Raw genomic sequence first — 19,237 nt, 5'->3', positions numbered from 1 at the left:
GCGCAGGGTGAAATGGCAGGAACGCAAAGTATGCCTATATTACAGCACAGTCCTGTCCTTTTCTTGTCACACAGTGTATCGCAGCAAGGTTGCAAGGTTACTTGCTGTGCTGCGCAGCTCTGAACTGCATGACATTCTGATAAATATGCCCCTCAGTGATTTGCCCAGAATTACAGGATGGTGAGCTGATGCTGGTACTTAAAATGGTTCCAAAGTTAGCACTTCTAGCAGTAAGGCAACATCTCCTCCCTGGTGTTTAAAAAGAGCAAAATTGCAGGTCTTGTGGCATCAACATGGCTTTTTAGCATGTATGAAACACATTCTGTGACTTAGTTCAATTGTCGTGTAGTTTCCCACTTCCCAGTAGGAACCGCCACACTGATTTCTTGCACCCCTGCAGGATATATCGCCCTACAGACCAGCTAGTCCACAGTGCCACCTTAAACACCCGTAAACTTAAATAGGTAGCAAATGGCTTTGGCAACCACAGAACATGACAACTCTGAGCTATCCTATGGATCATGGTAATAGATCTAGAACCCTTTCGCTCAGTCACTCGTGCTCTCTTTCTCTCAGTGAAGTATACAAGGAATACACAGTGGGGCATTTTCAATATTTATTGAGCCATCCTGATTCTTGTATAGAATGTATGTGCTACAATGATCACTAGATAAAAGCAGATAAAAGGGATTAGCAGCATAAGGACAGTGAACAGAAAAAAGTTCTACCATCTTGCAGGCATATAAAACAATATATATATATATATATATATATATATATATATATATATATATATATATATATATATATATATATATATATATGTATATGTATATGTATATGTATATGTATATGTATATATATTACCTACTGGCGGTCGCCAGTAGGTATATATAGTTAGGATTTTTTCTCTATGGGATTTTTGAAAATTCTATGTCTAATAACTTTGGCGTTTGTGGACGGAATTGGCTGAAATTTTCAGGAAAATGGAACATTTTGTTTCTGAGCAGCCCCTGACAATTTGGGGGGGTTTCATCAAGGGGGGGGGCGAGAAAAAAGGGGGGTCCCAAAACGCGTTTTTCCCATGTTAATTTCCATAGGGCGGTTGGCCTCACTTTTAGCTCGAACGGCTGAATGGATTTGCACGAAACTTGGCAAAATTGTAGGGACTGTTAGCCCGATGTGCCTTTGCTAGGTCTCAATATATGTGCTCCAGTGGATTTTGAGTAATTTAGGTTCAAAAAAATATATATATCTGGGCGGAGCCTAACCACACATCTGATCTGATTGGCTGTCAGCACTTCATCCAAGAAGTGTTGGCAGCCATCTTGGGACCAATATACATGATAGCACCTCATTAAAAAGCATTGTAGTTAATAGAGGGTTTTAGGACTTTAGTTACATTATAAATCATTTGTTGATGGTACCATACTCGTTTTAGGAATTGTGGTGGGTTCTAAGGTGATTTTACCATGTGAAAAAACCTTCTGCTGTGATATCATGAATATTGTTTGAAAGAAAACTAATATCTCATGATTTTCCCACAGTGGTTTGGAAGGGGATCTATAAGCTAAACTGAAAGCATATTTTCTGTAAATTCACATTATCTTTCTCAGTCATGGGAAAATGAAGTCTGACATTCTCAGTAAAACATGTACATCCAACAAGGACAGAGACTGTCAGTTGATTCCTTTGTGTTCTACTGCAGCCTCCTAGAGTGTTCTAAAGAACAACTAGAGCGCTAACAGTCCTACTTATTACAAAGGTATGGCACACCTGAAGCCATCTTGATTGGAATAAAGTGGTAACTCTTAAAACATTTAATTTAAAAAGAAACAACATGAGGGGGTATATTTTGCCATAGAAAGTATGATTAGTGCTGCAGAATGAAAAATTAGGGCACATTTTGAGTGACTTCTCAAATCCTTTTCTATTTCATTAAAACATTCTGACATGCAGTCTCCCAAAATGGCCACCAGAGACAAAAGAGCCCATATGTAGCCCAAATATCACCCAGATGTAGCCCAAGTATAGCCCAATGACAGAATGTCCCAGAGTGTTCTAAAGAACAACTAGAGCGCTAACAGTCCTACTTATTACAAAGGTATGGCACACCTGAAGCCATCTTGATTGGAATAAAGTGGTAACTCTTAAAACATTTAATTTAAAAAGAAACAACATGAGGGGGTATATTTTGCCATAGAAAGTATTATTAGTGCTGCAGAAAGAAAAATTAGGGCACATTTTGAGTGACTTTTCAAATCCTCTTCTATTTCATTAAAAAATTCTGACATGCAGTCTCCCAAAATGGCCACCACAGACAAAAGAGCCCAAATGTAGCCCAAATATCACCCAGATGTAGCCCAAGTATAGCCCAATGACAGAATGTCCCAGAGTGTTCTAAAGAACAACTAGAGCGCTAACAGTCCTACTTATTACAAAGGTATGGCACACCTGAAGCCATCTTGATTGGAATAAAGTGGTAACTCTTAAAACATTTAATTTAAAAAGGAACAAAAATGAGGGGGTATATTTTGCCATATGAATTATGATTAGTGCTGCAGAAAGAAAAATTAGGGCACATTTTGAGTGACTTTTCAAACCCTCTTCAATTTCATTAAAAAATTCTGACATACAGTCTCCCAAGATGGCCACCAGAGACAAAAGAGCCTAAATGTAGCCCAAATATCACCCAGATGTACCCCAAGTATAGCCCAATGACAGAATGTCCCAGAGTGTTCTAAAGAACAACTAGAGCGCTAACAGTCTTACTTATGACAAAAGTATGGCACACCAGAAGCCATCTTGATTGGAATGAAGTGGTAAGTCTGAAAACACTCAATTTAAAAAGGAACAACATGAGGGGGTTAATTTTGCCATAGAAAGTATGATTAGTGCTTCAGAAACAAAAATTAGGGATCATTTTGAGTGACTTCTCAAATCCTCTTCTATTTCATTAAAAAAATTCTGACATGCAGACTGAAACATGCACTTTGAATACCAGCAGCAGACGTCCCTGGTGAGCAGTAGCTTTACTACAGTGATCTAATGTGCAACTAGAGTGCTAACATTCAGAATTTATGGCAAATGTGTGACACATCCGAATGCCTTCTTGATGGAACCAAAGTAAACAAGCATTGAAAATGCAATAGATCTCGCCCTCGTTTAAGTTAAAGCCATTCTGTTTGTAATGAGGTGGCTTTTTAGCTTTGCTTTTATTAGTGTTTTTTCAACTTTCATGTAAATACCATGCATCTGTATGCATATAAGTATATGTATGCATGCATTTATGTTTGTATTTATATAGATATACAGATGATATATGTTTATATATGTATGTATATATATATATTCACTGAAAAAACCATAGGCTATAGACCATATATAGTTAGGAATTAGCATTTACAAAACCTTGAAAATTCACTGAAAAACCATAGGTTATAGACCATATATAGTTAGGAATTAGCATTTACAAAACCTTGAAAATTCACTGAAAAAACCATAGGTTATAGACCATATATAGTTAGGAATTCGCATTTACAAAACCTTATTTTACTCACACAAAACCATTGAAATTCCATATATAGTTAGTTGCACTAACTATATATCGCGCACCCGCAATCCACTGCTGATGATGTCACATATTACATCATTCATGACATGGTCAGTGACATCACTGATGACATCACTGATGACATCTCAAATGACATCACTGATGACATCTCAGATGACATCACTGATGACATCACTGATGACATCTCATTTGACATTACTGATCACATCACTGAAACTCACAGACTGTCACTCATCCATGGAGTTACTCACACACCTAGTCAGTCATGCAAAGAATCAATCACACCTCCATTTCCTCAACTATACAGTTATACAAACTTTACTTATTCAAACATATACTAACACATATTTACTCTTTTATACAATCCCTGATACAAGTTCACAATGATCCATACAGCCACTCACACATTCACTGGCTCTTATGCACAGTTATTTATATATGTCAACTCTCACATGTACTGTGTTTTACATATGTACTTACTTTGACATGTAGCACTGAGATATCCATTCACTCACCAATACACTCATGCACACAGTCAACCGCCCATACAGCTGTTTCCACATGCACTTTTGAAACCATACATCTAGTGAATCAACTGCTCACACATCTATGCACAGAGTCATACACCTCCCAGCCACCCACACACACATTCAGTCTCCCATACAAATACTTGGGCAACCAATCAATAACCCATATAGTTACTCATATAGCTACTTATCAACACATGCAACAGTTTACAGAACAACAGACATAATGATGCACAAATTAAGACAGTTTAGTCACTAACCCATGCACTCAGTGAGACACATTTAATCACTCACTCATACAGTCAGTCATGCACCTACTAAATCCTTCATCCAGACACTTATACATCCACTCATTCTTCAATATGTAAGACATATTTTAACTTTACAGAAACATACACTCACTGGATGTTGTCATCAGTGATGTCATCAGTGATGTCATTTGAGATGTCATCAGTGATGTCATCAGTGATGTCACTGACCATGTCATGAATGATGTAATATGTGACATCATCAGCAGTGGATTGCGGGTGCGCGATATATAGTTAGTGCAACTAACTATATATGGAATTTCAATGGTTTTGTGTGAGTAAAATAAGGTTTTGTAAATGCGAATTCCTAACTATATATGGTCTATAACCTATGGTTTTTTCAGTGAATATATATATATATATATATATATATATATATATATATATATATATATATATATATATATATATATATATATAGACAGAGAGAGTTAGGACCTGGTTTCCATAGGAAAGGCGTTTTTTGGCTTGTCTTTATCGCCAGTTGACGAATCTTCATGATATTTTCCCTAAATTGTGTCATAGTAGGTCTTGCAGTGCATGGGATGTTTCGGGGTAATCCGTTTGGCAAGAGCCAAAAAAACCAGAGCTGAAAAAAGTTAATTTTCCCATTTTAATTCCCATGGTAGGCATAGTCGAACCTACAGCCCAAACCACTGGATGGAATTACACCAAATTTGGCAGGAAGGTATACGTTATTACCCAGATTAATCATTTTGTTATTTGGTGAAAATCAGTTAGGTAGGATATTGAAACATGTAGGAAAATAAATTAGTGATATCTCTGTCAACTGATTTTTCATGACAATCCGTGAATTCAATATTCATGAATGCGTGCACCAACAGGTATACTATGATTTGCGAGACGCAACTTAAACATTAAGTTGTGGCCTCCATTTCACAGATCGGGAACGATTCCCAGGGCTGAAAATTTCTCTGAAAGCTAACATAAGGGGTCAAGGTGGTGGTACTCAGACCCCATGTTTGAAAAATGGGGGTGTTAGTGGCACAAGTTACGTGTCTAAATTTCTTTTTAATCACATGTGATATTCGGATGCCGATGCAACTCTTACTGCAGGTGTCCTGTGTACCCTCATGAGGACATCACAACTATTGATGTTGTCGCAAATATTGATGGAAATGTGTAAAAAAAAATATCTATATATATGCCCACTTGCCAACAGTTTTACTTATACACTCATACATCCACTCGGAGATACATTCACATACTGATGCACTTTCTCACAGACTCTCTCATACACAGACACACCCAATAAGAGACCCACTCAGACACTGATGCACACACTCACAGACCCACTCAGACCCTCACATACCCACTAACATACTCACACAGACACTCATGCACCACTCATAAACCCACTAAGACACTCATGTACCCACTCGCATGCCCACTCTTATACTTATGCACGCAGTCACAGACACACTCAGAGGCTCATTCGCCCACTCCCAGACCCACTCAAACACTCACGCATCTAGTCACAGACCCAATGGGAGACTCATGCACCCACTTACGTACCCACTCAGAGATGTATACACTCACTTATAGACCCACTCAGAGTCATTAGCCTACTCACATACCCACTCAGAGACTCATGCAACCACTCACAGACTCAATCAGTGACTCATGTGTCTACTCTCATACCCATTCCGAAAGTTATACATTCACTCACAGCCGCACTCAAATACTCATGTGCCATTTACATACCCACTTAGAGACTCTTGCACCCACTATCTTACCCACATTGAGACTTATTCACCTACTCACAGACCAATTGAGAGACTCATGCACCCACTCACAAACCCAATGAGCCAGCCATGCACCTACTGACATACCTACTCAAAGGCTCAGGGACACAGTCACATTCCTATTCAAACACTTATGCACCTACTGACAGACCGGCTCAGAGGTTTATGCACCCACACATATACCCAGTAAAAGAATCTTGCACCAAATCAAATACAGACTCCATCATGCATCCACTCATATACCCACTCAGAGACTTATGCACCTAGTCACAGAGCCACTCAGAGACTCCTACACCCACTCACAGACCTACGCAGACAGTTGCAGACCAACTGAGATACTCCTGCACACACTCACAGACCCCCTTACACAGACCCGTTGGTATTCTGAAACAATCACTCATATTCCCTCTCATATACTCATACACCCACAAATATACATACTGACAGTCTCATGAATTCACTGGCAGACCCTGTCAAAGACTGAGACACTTACTTACAGACCCAATGAGACAGTGATGCGCCCAGTGACAGGCCCACTCAGTGACTCATGCACCCAGTCACACATGCACTCAATGACAGACGCACTTACTGACAGAGCCAATAAGAGGCTAATAGTCCCACTCAGAGACCCTGACCGATCCAGTCAGACACCCATACATCTATTCACAGTTCACACTCAGATTGCCATGCACCCACTCAAAGACCAACGAGTATGACACATCCACTCACAGACCCATTCAGATAGTTTTGCATCCACTGACAGATCCACTCATTTACTCATGCATCCAGTCACTGACCCACATAGACACTTAAACACCCACTAAACTCAGTGACACATTCACACAGCCAGTCACATAGCTGAGTCAATCATTCATACACACTGTTTCACTGACATTCAGAGACTGATATATGTTTTATAGAGTTACTTAGATAGTGATGTATCTACTGTAATGAATAGAATGAATTATGAAATTATAAATGTTGAATGTGGTGGTCGCTAATGAAATCTTGCTTCTGCATTCTGTTTTTACAATGTATTTGTGATGGTCGTGGTCACTGATGTCATGACGACTCCCAGTGTTACCACAAAAATGGAAAATAGGTTTTAATGATGGTTTTCCTAGAAATTCACTAGACGAATATGAGTTTAAACAGCACAGTAATAAACGCCTAGAGTCTAAAACACTGTAAAATGTGTGCATATATGTGTTTTGCACTTTATGAAAAAGGTCCGATCGTCGTGGTTAGAGATGCCATTGTGACTTCTGGTGTCACGGCGAACAGAGGAAAACACCAAGTAAAAGTGATTTTATTAAACATTTTTATATGGAAACAACTTTAAAGAGCATATTCGCGGTGATGTCGTAAATATGGAGAGGATGTCACGACGAATCAAAAAATTAGAAAAAAACTATTATTAAATTACTGAAATGAAAAGAAATTGATACCTTTCAAAAAGACTCCTCCATCACATTTCCCAAATATTTTTTAGTTTGGGGTTGTTGATACCTGAGAATACAGTCACATCTGAGCAACACAAACAAGCAGTTACTTCAGCAAATAAGAACTCATGAAGTGTATCTTCACTGCATTACTATTTTCTACAGCTATCACTTATACACACTTGAAAATCAATCACAATAGCACACTTTCAGACACACAGGGTCATTGGACATGTTTCATTAGTGTGCTCAACACTATTGTACTGTGGAAGAAATACTTTACATTAAGTGAACTGGGTAGAACTTAATAATTAGCCATTTAAAATGAGTCCAGTTCAATGAATGCGCAGCATAAACGAGTCTGCTGTTCTTCAATACATACAGAGGCAGGATTCATTTAGATACAATACTCATTTTGCAGAAATTAACTTTTAACTGGTTAAACTTATAGAATAAAAATTATGTAATTGTTCACAATTCTGGAAAATAAAATAAGAATGAAAGGGAGGTTAAAGTTAGGAAATACATTAAAATAAACTAAGAAATTTGCTGAAAGAATAGTAAACTCACCAAAATATACCCCACACCTGGCAATGCACTGTTTATTACCTCACATATTAGATCACTCATGACATGGTCAGTGACTTCACTGATCACATTTAAAATGACATCACTGATGACATCATCCACAGAATCAATGATGCAACCACTCACACCCCATAAAACGTTTCAGGCACCCTCTCTCACTCCCACACAATCATTCACAAACCCATTCAAATACCTCAATCAACACTTACCCACCCACTCACTGATTCATACATCTAAACACACATCTACCTGTTCACCTATACAGCTACTCATACACCCACTCACTCTCTAATACAGCCACTGACATATCCACTCATACACCAATGTAGGCCCTCACACACTGAGTCAGTCATCAATAGAGCTACTCACACACCTACTCACTCACTCATATAGTCAATCATACTGCCACTTACTCACCAATACAGATACACACACACTCCCAATCAACCACTTATTTATGAAGATACTTACACATACTCACCTATATAGTCACTGACACAAGCACACACTCACCCATACAGCCAGTCTCACATTAACTCACTCACTCATACAGTCACTTATGTACCCAACAGTCACCTATACTGCCTTTCACATACCCAGTAACTCGCCCATATGCCAATAACATATCCACTCCCTCACCCACACCTCTTAATTAAGCATGCTCATGCTTTGAGAACTACCAGTCACGACTTTCCAATTTCATTATTGTCTATACTACCTACAAGTAGGAAGATATGAAGTGCTAGGGGAACTTATGTACATGAGTACTGGGAATTACCATTCAGGCTTAGATGCAGGAATGGGGCACAGAAGCTTTCCTTAGTGGTTCTGACTGTAAGGATGCTTTAAGCAGGCCCATATTTTTGCAAGGACATTTCACTTAATGGGGCATGCAATGCTTCAGGTGCAACTTGTCCTGTTATCTGAAGGGTTCTCCAGCTGCCATGATTCATCTGGTTTTCTAGCTGCTCTTGAATGGTAGCAATTTTATGTTGAATGATCAAGGTTGGTGTGGAATGGAACCAGGCATCTCTTAACTGGTAACGGTGAATTCCATAGTCATTTGTTGCACACAAGTACTGTTTCTACTGGCCACACAGTTAGGGAGGCAATGCTGTGTCCCTCAATAACTGTTTCCAACATAAGTTTTGATTCTCTAAGCAAACTGATAGCCATTCTTTATCAAAAGGATATGGCCTCGTCCGAGATACAGACACAACTCCACACTAACTTCCCACTGCATTTTGGGGGGCTGGTCCCCTGTATCTTTAATATGTCTGATATGAAGGGAATAGGGCACTTTTTTAATGTATTGTCTCTGGACTGGTTAGCACCTTTCAGATGATTTTCAGTGTTATTCAATTATTCATACACTCGACACAGCATTTTTGGAGGTCTCCTGCTTGCACTGTTACTTGTGGCGGGAATCCTGATTTAAATAATTCTGCCAACGCTGTGTCCCTCGATAACTGTTTCCAACATAAGTTTTGATTCTCTGAGCAAACTGAAAGCCATACTTTTTCAAAAGGATGTGATCTCATCCGAGATTCAGAGATTACTCCGCACTAACTTCCAACTGCATTTTGGGGGCTAGTCCATTGTGTCTTTAATATGTCTGATATGAAGGGAATAATGCACTTTTTAAAATGTATTGGCTCTGTACTTGTTAGCACTTTCAGATCATTTTTATAGTTATTTCATCACTCATACACTCAACACAGCGTTTTTGGAGGTCTCCTGCTTGTACTGTTACTTGTGGCAGGAATCCTGATTTAAATATTTCTGCTCCGCAATGGATGTCCCAATTCAACTTGGAATGGAGACAGCACAGCTTGTGCTGTGATGCTGTGAGAGCATGATACTCTGCTTCGGCACACCTCAGCTTTGAGAACTGAGTGAGCACTGGTTCTTGCCTTTCAGGGCTGTTTGGCTTCACTGCATACAACCTGGTCTCCACTGCCTGCTTTGCAGCCATGAATGCGTATTGGATCTAAGCCTCAGGTCACAATCAGTTGTATCACTGGACATTAAAGTACTGATGGATCATTTAAAGGCCCATAGGTATTGTTGTCACCAGCATATTCCATTGCTGATAAATCCATTCTTCAAGCCACCCTGAGACGCTTTGACTCCTAGTGGCTTTTTTTTCGTACGGAGGGAATGATTCGGCCTGTTTTGAAACAAAATGAACCAAAACAATTTTTGTTTTGTTTTTTAAGGCTTCATGAATTTCTAAGTGCTTGAGATTTCAAATAGTATAAGGACTTTTAAAGGCTTTTATGAATATTTTAAAGAAAAGCTTGCTTTTAGATGATTTTAAAAGTGGTTCAAGACCTTTTTAGTTGAATTTCTTTATGGTAGCTAGCTTTTAGGGAGCTTTTACATATTGACCCTTAGTATAAGGAGTAGGTGTTAAATGCCCAAGTTAGGCCCAAATAACGTAGCTACACATTTTTCTTACATTGTACTAATTTTGCACGATAATATTTGTGCTGTGACCTTTTGCACACATTTATGTGCGTGACAATGTTGGATTAATTTGTCTGAAACTACTTTCTTTACACAGCAAGTTTTGCATACCACTGTCACGATGCCTTGAACACCATGCACAATGCCTCTTGATGCGCTATGTAGAAATGTTGTTCTATCTTCATCCACGGAGCTACAGGGCTATGCACATATTCATAACATCAATTATGTAAACCTACATCACAAGGATGCTTTCTATTATAACTAATGAGCATACCAAAAGAATAGAAGAGGAGGCACTTCAGCTGACACCGAGGATCCCTGCACGCTGAGACTTCACCATGCAGTGGTCTGACATCTCCGTGAGAAGGTGTCCAGTTTGTGACCAAAACGGGCTCCTATGTTCTTACCCACCAGGTAACGGGTTGGGTTGTCCTTTGGGTGGATTCTTGGCTTCACATCAACACACACTCAAGGTACACTCATAGTAGGGTTTGCATAGTAGGAGTGTGCTTGATTGCTGCCTTGTATATATGCCTGCATATATACATTGTTTTAGCACCATGGTAGAACTATATCTACTATTTACTCTTTTGGCGGTTGTGATCACATTCATCTGCTTCTGTCTACTGATTATCGCAGCACATGTATTGTATGCAAGAATGACGTTGGTTCAATAAATATATTGAAAACGTCCCACTGTGTATTCTGTATATTTCTCTGAGCACTAGTAAGCATGAGTGACTGAGCAAAAGGTTTAGATCTGTTTCAATTATCCCTGAGGTTTCAGTGGGTGGCAGAAACCATTCACTCCATGGTAAGATTAGTGTGGCTTATGGTGCCACTGTGAGCTAGCAGGTATTTAGGCCAACATATGCTCTGGGGCAGCACGGAATCAGTCTAGGCACCTTACCCAAAGTTTATGTTGTCCAACAAATGTGCAGATCATACGGATTAGTAGGAACTAAATGACATGGTACCGCCAACATTGGTTGGGTTCTTATTTAACAGTCTATCTGAATATTTCAGTTGTGTATTTCTCAGAGACCCCTACTCACCACCAAACCAGAGACGTCCATGGTAGGAAGGGAAATCCACCTCAGCCGAGTAGGTATACCCTATGTATTGGCTGTAAGTTAATCAAGCTTGTAGGATAAAATGTTCCCACATTGTGCCAAGCCTATCTCCATAAATTAATTTAATAAACTTTCTTTTTTCTTCACACAATGTTTGTAAATGGAGAAGCGAGTGAGCACATTGGAGAACAAGCAATTTGACTAAATATTAGTAATTATTAGACTGAGCATCTTCCAGCCCATCTCGCTTCTCTCCTATCCAGCCAAAGTGATTGGGAAGGCCATTCACAAGGAAATTCACCATCTTCTAAACACACACAATTAGGATTCATAAAGGACCACAGCACTGAAACAGCACTCATCACGGCCATGGATGACATTTAAAACATCCTAGATCAAGGAGAAACAGCAGCCCTCATCCTGCTCGACCTCTCTGCAGCCTTCGACACTGTCTCCCACAACACACTCATCAGAGGACTTCAAAAGATTGGCATACAAGGATCTAATCTCAAATGGATCTGTTCCTTCCTCACAGGAAGAATCCAAAAGGGTCAGGCTGCCACCCATGATATCAGAGAACAAGGAGTTAATATGCAGTGTCCCTCATCGATTTTCCCTCAGCCTCACTCTTTTCAACATATACGTGACACCGCTCGCCAACATCATCTGATCACAAGACATCACTGTCATCTCCTACACTAATGGCATGCAACTTATCCTCTCTCTGACGACAAGACAAACACCACCAGAACCAGATTCACAAATTGCATGACCATGGTAGTAGAGTGGATGCAAACCAAATGCCTGAAACTCAACTGTGACATTACAAAAGTACGGGTCATCACCAACAAGACTTCCCTATGATTTTCCACCTAGTAGCCATTAGAGCTAGGACCAACACCAACAGACCACACGAAAAATCTAGGAATCATTCTAGATGACAAGCTCAACATGACTGATCAAATCAATGCAGTGTGCACATCCTGCTTTCACGTCCTACGTGTGCTGCGAAAGATATTCAAACAGTTACCTCAGAACACCAGATGGACCGTCATCCAAACTCTCCTCATCAGCAGGATGGACTACATTTTCTAAGCTGGTATCTCCAAACGACTCCTACACTGACTCCAGACCATTCAGAATGCCATCGCAAAGCGCATACTCAACCGCCCATGCTGCATCCACAGCACACTGCACCTCAAGAAGCTTTACTGGCTCTTCATTCATAAGCGCAGCTATTTAAAAGCTTCTCACACACACATGCAAAGCACTACACAACACAGTACCAGAATACCTGAACAACCACATGAACTTCCACCAACTCACCTGACACCTAAGCTCTATCTCACTCTCACTCGCACATACTCCCTGCATCTGCAAAAGCAAAACTGGACGACACTCCTTCTCCTACATCACACCCAAGACATGGAACGGCCTCCCTCAGCACATCATTACCTCCTCCTCATTTGTTGATTTCCACAAGAAGCTGGAGACCAGCCTTTTCATATAAGCACCTAGTGACCACACATCTACACACCTTGCCCAAGCACCTTGATACCCTCTTAGATGATTAGTGCGCTATACATATCAACATACCATAATGTAATACATTTGGAGCCAAATTTTCAAGTATATTTGTGCACCTAATATAAAGTTTGTTGTGTGAACCTTCATTTCCAAATATAACCTCATGTTTGGTATCACAAACATTGAATTTACACTTGAAAATGGAATTGCTCCCAAAAGATATTGTACCACTATGGTGTAATAGTATACACAATTGGGTCCGATTCACAGAACTAACTTAAGACAAAATCCTAAACTTACTACTTTTGGTATTCACAGAAGTTAGGATTTTGTCTTAAGTTTGACTTAAGACAGACTTAAGACAGACTTAAGTTAGGATTTTGTCTTCAGTCTGTCTTAAGTCTGTTTTAAGTCAAACTTAAGACAAAATCCTAACTTCTGTGAATACCAAAAGTAGTAAGTTTAGGATTTAGTCTTATGTTAGTTCTGTGAATCGGGCCCAATATGTTCCCAGAGGCAAATTTTCGGTTGTTCTTGGGAGGAGAAACCTGTCTATGTAAATGAACAAGCCTGCGGGTTATTGGGTATTTCCCAAATGTTGGTGTCAACATTTAAATTCTGTCAACAACTGGTCCACATGCACGTCAAAGTGGGAATATGGTCGGAACGTGTTGGTGTACAGGGGAAGATACTTTTCTTGGGAAAAGAGCACATGCGCTGTCCATTGTGACAGCATTTATTGTGATCAGATCGGCGCCTCAGTTATTTAAATCTAATAGTTTTAATCAAACAACAATCATGTACAAAAAGATGGGGAAATTCTCTAAAGGCTTTAGCAAACACGAGTCAACATCAACTCATTCTGTGAGAGCCACAAACACATTTTATAGATTTATAAATATATACCACGTTTTTCATAAATTTGAGCTGGTTACACATTCATCTTTCTTTGCACAAGCAAAAAGACGTGGAAGCAACAAATGTTTTCTGTGAATATACATCTCTTTTAACTAGTTAAAAAAAAGAAAGATCATGCATGTGACCCTTATTGCACACTTAAATTTGAATCTTTTTGCATTGTTTCGAAGCGCACTCATTTTTCCAATTGGCGATTTTATTTTCCGATCCGCTTTGTACAGTAGTTGCCGTAACTGTAAAGAGAGCAAATATAAAGCACTTATCACCAATTACACACTTGCTATCACTTTCGCAGAAGAAAAGAACACTTATTTGCTTCTATTAATTTGAAAAGAGTTTCCTTTTAGCATCTAGAGCATTCTGAATGTTGAAAGCCTCCATATGCTGTGTGATATGTGATAGCACTTATCAATTTGTAGCCCGCAGTTTCAGATAAATGACAGCTTCTCAGTCGGAGAATGCTCTTAATGCTTTAAATGAAATTGTTATTTTGTCAGTTTTTTATGTTAAAGGTAGGTTGTAAGAATGTCGCCTGGTGGATTATATTTTTTTGTGCTTTGGATACTTTCCTCTTCATATTCTATGAACAAGCGATCGAATCTGCAGCGCAATGGACCCGATCTACTATAGGGTTTTCAAGACTTCATTACATTGTATTGTAATGTAATTGCATTTATATAACTTAATACTTTTGATGAGGGGCTGAAGTGCTTTATGCCTGGCAGCATCCTTTTCCGTGACCTAAATTTAGCGGTCAGTCCAGTGATTATTGGTTATTGATTTGTACTGGGAGTAGTCTTGTTCTCTATAGGAAACCATGCTATGCATTTACCCAATTTCCTTTGTAGTGAAATAAATTGGCAGGATTAGGTGTGATCATTAGTGTAGGCTGGTGTAAATTCATGCACATTGTTGGTGTGATTGGTACATGAGTTAGAAGGGATTAGGTATTTTCAGTTTGCAAGGTGAGACTTTCAAAGAAGGAGAGGTTGTGATCTTTGAGATGAGGTGTGGGCAATTTTCATAAATACAGTAATAGGGATTTAGTAAAACATGCGTGTGACTCAGAATAGGCTGTGCTGAGAGAGGAGTCATGCAAAAAATGGATAGCAACGAGGTGGTTGGTCAAATAAAAACCAGATGAAACAAACAGAAGTTTTAAGTCAAGATCAACATTTGCATGAAGTGTTTTAGAATGTTACAGTTGAATTTTGAGAAAGCATGGACACTGAAGCTGGAAAAATGTTGAAACAAAGGTCAATATTTGCATGTGACATAGGGATTTAATAAGTATTTTTGAGAGACCCCTGAGTCAGATAAAAAAAACCTGGCAACTGCCAAGTCTTTTCTAGACAACTGCTTTGGTAAGGACAGCTGATCAGCTCAAGAGTTGGAAGCATAAAGAAATGACTAAGCGCGTCTATAGAGAAATAGGTCGCTCCCTCCAATCCTGGTGCTGCTCTCATGCAACATGAGAGCAGCACCAGGATTGGTTACTGCAGTTTTCTGGAGCCTGCCTACCTGAAAAGACCCAAGCAAGGAGGAGGACATTGTGCATAGAGGGTAAGTGGAATTATTATTTCTTTCTTTCTTTTTTTTCTTTTTCTTTCCCCTCCACCTCACCACCCTCCTCACATGCCAGCCGTCAGTGTTAAAGTTTGTCTCACAGTATTAATTACCAAATAAAAGTGTGATCTACAGGATGAGGATGAGGATAGCTTCTCAGACAGTTGAAGTGTATTTCTTGCATTCCTTTAGCTGGAAGGAGGAGACCCTGACCCTGAACCAAGGAGGGAGAGACTTAGCTACCTTTAGAAATTGCACGAGGCCTTTGGATTAAACAACCTTAAGGTGTGACGAAACAGGGACGAAGGCCTGATTTAGGAAGAACTTGATTTGTCTTAAAAAATTCTTATGGCTGCCTTTCCTCGAGTAAGAGAGACTTACGACTACTTAAACCATTAGGAAACAAATATAGTTGATAGTATTAAGCCTATTACACTTTTTTTAGTATATCAGGCCTTACATTCTTAGTACTAAACATGCAACCTACATATAAGGCCCAAGGTTTGATCTAGGTGTGACAAGATTCTTTCCATCAACTTATTGGAAATATCCTGAGTAAAAGAAAGGCACGAATGAACATAGTGTTGTAAGCTTTGTGTGATACCCCAGTGTTTTCTTCTAAAGATAATCTCAATTATTAACAGCTGTGCACCACCATGTCTAGAAGGCAGTTTTTTTTACTTAAGGGTTAGATATAATCAATGCCACCTCACTGGTACAGTTAACAAAATATTTATTCAAGAGAGAGGGCTGAGTCCCTTGGGGCGAAAGTCCATATGATGGAGTTGAAGAAACTTCCCATATCATTTTGTGGTGGTGGACCGTCTCGCTATACATTGCCAAGGGTTCCTGAATGAACACTTGCTGGCTTCCAAGATTTACATTTCTACTACTGTGCTCTTCTTCAGTTGTATATCACTATATATATATATAGGTTGTGAATATGGAATAACAATAATAGAGCACCCACTTCATCACCCAACCACAAAATTGTAAGATAAGTACATATTTACTATTCTTACCCCCACTCATACCTACCTTAGGAGGTAACTATAAGTGGAGTTAGCATTGTAATTACATGCATGTCGTGTAATCGCAGTGTTAAGTTGATATAATGACTGCAATATTATATTAAAGTCATAGATCACAATTGATATATTGACATCCCCACACTGTACCTCAGGCGTCCTTAGGTGGTTCAATTTTAAAAAGATAACATGCACTATTTTAGGCCTATTAGTACTTGGGTCCTTTTAGAATTCACCTTGCGCTGGTGCCCTAAGTGATTGCATCAGGTTCTTCCTTCTTGTGGTCAAGGGTGTGAGAAATTTGAAAATGCTGACTTGTTTCCTGAGTAAACGATTTAGCAGCCAATACATTATTTTGTTTTCCCTGCCAAAGAAAAAACAGACTGTGATAAATTGTTATTGCTAACCATTGATCAAATAATGTTTGCAGTTAGCAGTGATTTTGTTAATGGATTTTCATTTGTGTACAAGGCAAACACTTTACCAGGCTACTAAACTTAAAAATAATTGAACAATAAACACAAGTCGTATCACTGTGCAAATAAAAAAAATTAAAACACATGTTTACTAAATTTGTCTAGGTTCATGATACCTTACAAAAGAAATAGATGTAGGTTTGGCTTTCTAATGTGCTTTAACTTATGAAATCACTCCAATCTGTGACTTTGTTATTATCTCAGACTAATTGCACAACTGAAGCATCATGGGTAATAGAGTAAGAGAAGCATGTTGGATTTCCTGCTTGAACGTTTGCGGTGTAGATTTGTTTAAAAAAAGCATGACTTTCTTTGGCTTTCAGGAAATAATAATTGGTACACATGAGAAAGAAACAAACGTGTCAGTTTTAAATTTTGCACGGTATTAAAAACACTAGACATGGACAAAGTTTTGGAATTTTCCTTATGTTTTGAAGACCAATGTGCCTACTATTTTATTACAGATAAATGTTGTGTGTAATTGACTTAGATATGGAGATTCTAGGGTTGAGGAGCTATATGTTGCTATTGTGAGAATGGGTATACAATCAGCAACTTCTGGAGGTACACATGAATTGAAGCTCACATCAAATATATTGTGATATAACCTAATGGCCTTGGTAGCATGGTTTTGGAGAGGGTCATTGTGAGATCTGGGCAAACCTATTTTAAATACTCCATTTAGGAACTAGAAACAATTACTGTTGCATGTGTGAAAGGGAATGCATAGTAGGTATGAAGTAGAGTTGCTTGCCATGCCTTGACTTAATCACAGAGAAAATATTGAACATATTTCAGTGTAAATGAGGCCTGTAGGTTGCCTCCAACATCTCAGTGATCAATAGATGAGAGAAGCGGTCAGATATAGGTGGAGGACTTCAAATCTTCTCACTGGCTTTCTTAGACTTAGGCAGTGGCCTTGGCTGACAACAGTCCGACCATTTTCCATTGTTGCACAAATGAGAGCACCATTCTCATTATGCTGACCACTGATTCATGCTTAAATGATTTATCATCACTATGCTACGAAGTGGCCAACCATTGTCAAAGGTTCTGCTGACCAATTGGCACACACACCAACCCCTTGGGAAACTCTGTTCACCTCGTAAACCTGTAACAGTAACTGGTGACTTGACCCACCATCCACATCTCATCCTGTATTCACCTCACTATTTTAGGCTGACTCCATGGTGGCTTCAGGCTTTCCCATCCCTACAAGATATCGCAAGCTTTTCCCTCATATCTTTTAATCTGTACTCTGTTGAGTGGGTGCGTGTTGCCCCTAGATTGATTACTTTTTAGTGCTCCATTGATTCATGGTCACTGGTCATTCCCTGGTCGTTGACATGGCCATTTAGATCTATCCAATAATATCAAACACAAAAAAAGACTGCATAAATAGCATTTGTTCCAGGCCCTGCTGTGGTTGTGTATTGATTTACATATGTTTACTAAACTAAGAACTAATTGCATGCAATGTATTTGAACCAGTTTGTGTTCACTGTTATAGCTAGTGCTGTAGTTTTCAAGGAGGAGTATCACTGTAAAGAAAACAAAATCAGCAAAGAGTAGGACTGCACTACATCTCAAATGTAATCTGGATATGTACAGTATTATTATTATTATTATTGTTTTTTTTGTTTTTTGGTGTTGTTATTAACCCCTTAACTGATGTCCCTTGTGCTGATCTCTTTTTTTTGGGCTATTTGGGGTAGTTCGCGCTTAGTGCTCAATAACTTTTTTTTCCAAATAAGGCTCCCACACCAAATGTGTGTGTTTTTTTCTATTATCCTCAGGATTCCAAAAGTATCAAGTGTTTGTGGCTTCCCTTGGAGGGGATGGAGACAATAAGGCAAATATAGCTAAATATTGTGTTTTGGGGGAAAAATAGGAAATAAATGGCTCAGGATAAAGTATCTGTTTTTTTCTTAAAAACAGCATCAAAGTACAGTTTGCTGTACTAAAGTGACCA

The sequence above is a fragment of the Lissotriton vulgaris genome, chromosome 4_1, assembly GCF_964263255.1.
Source record: "Lissotriton vulgaris chromosome 4_1, aLisVul1.2, whole genome shotgun sequence".
Classification (NCBI taxonomy): domain Eukaryota; kingdom Metazoa; phylum Chordata; class Amphibia; order Caudata; family Salamandridae; genus Lissotriton; species Lissotriton vulgaris.
Note: the sequence above shows the minus strand (reverse complement) of the source record.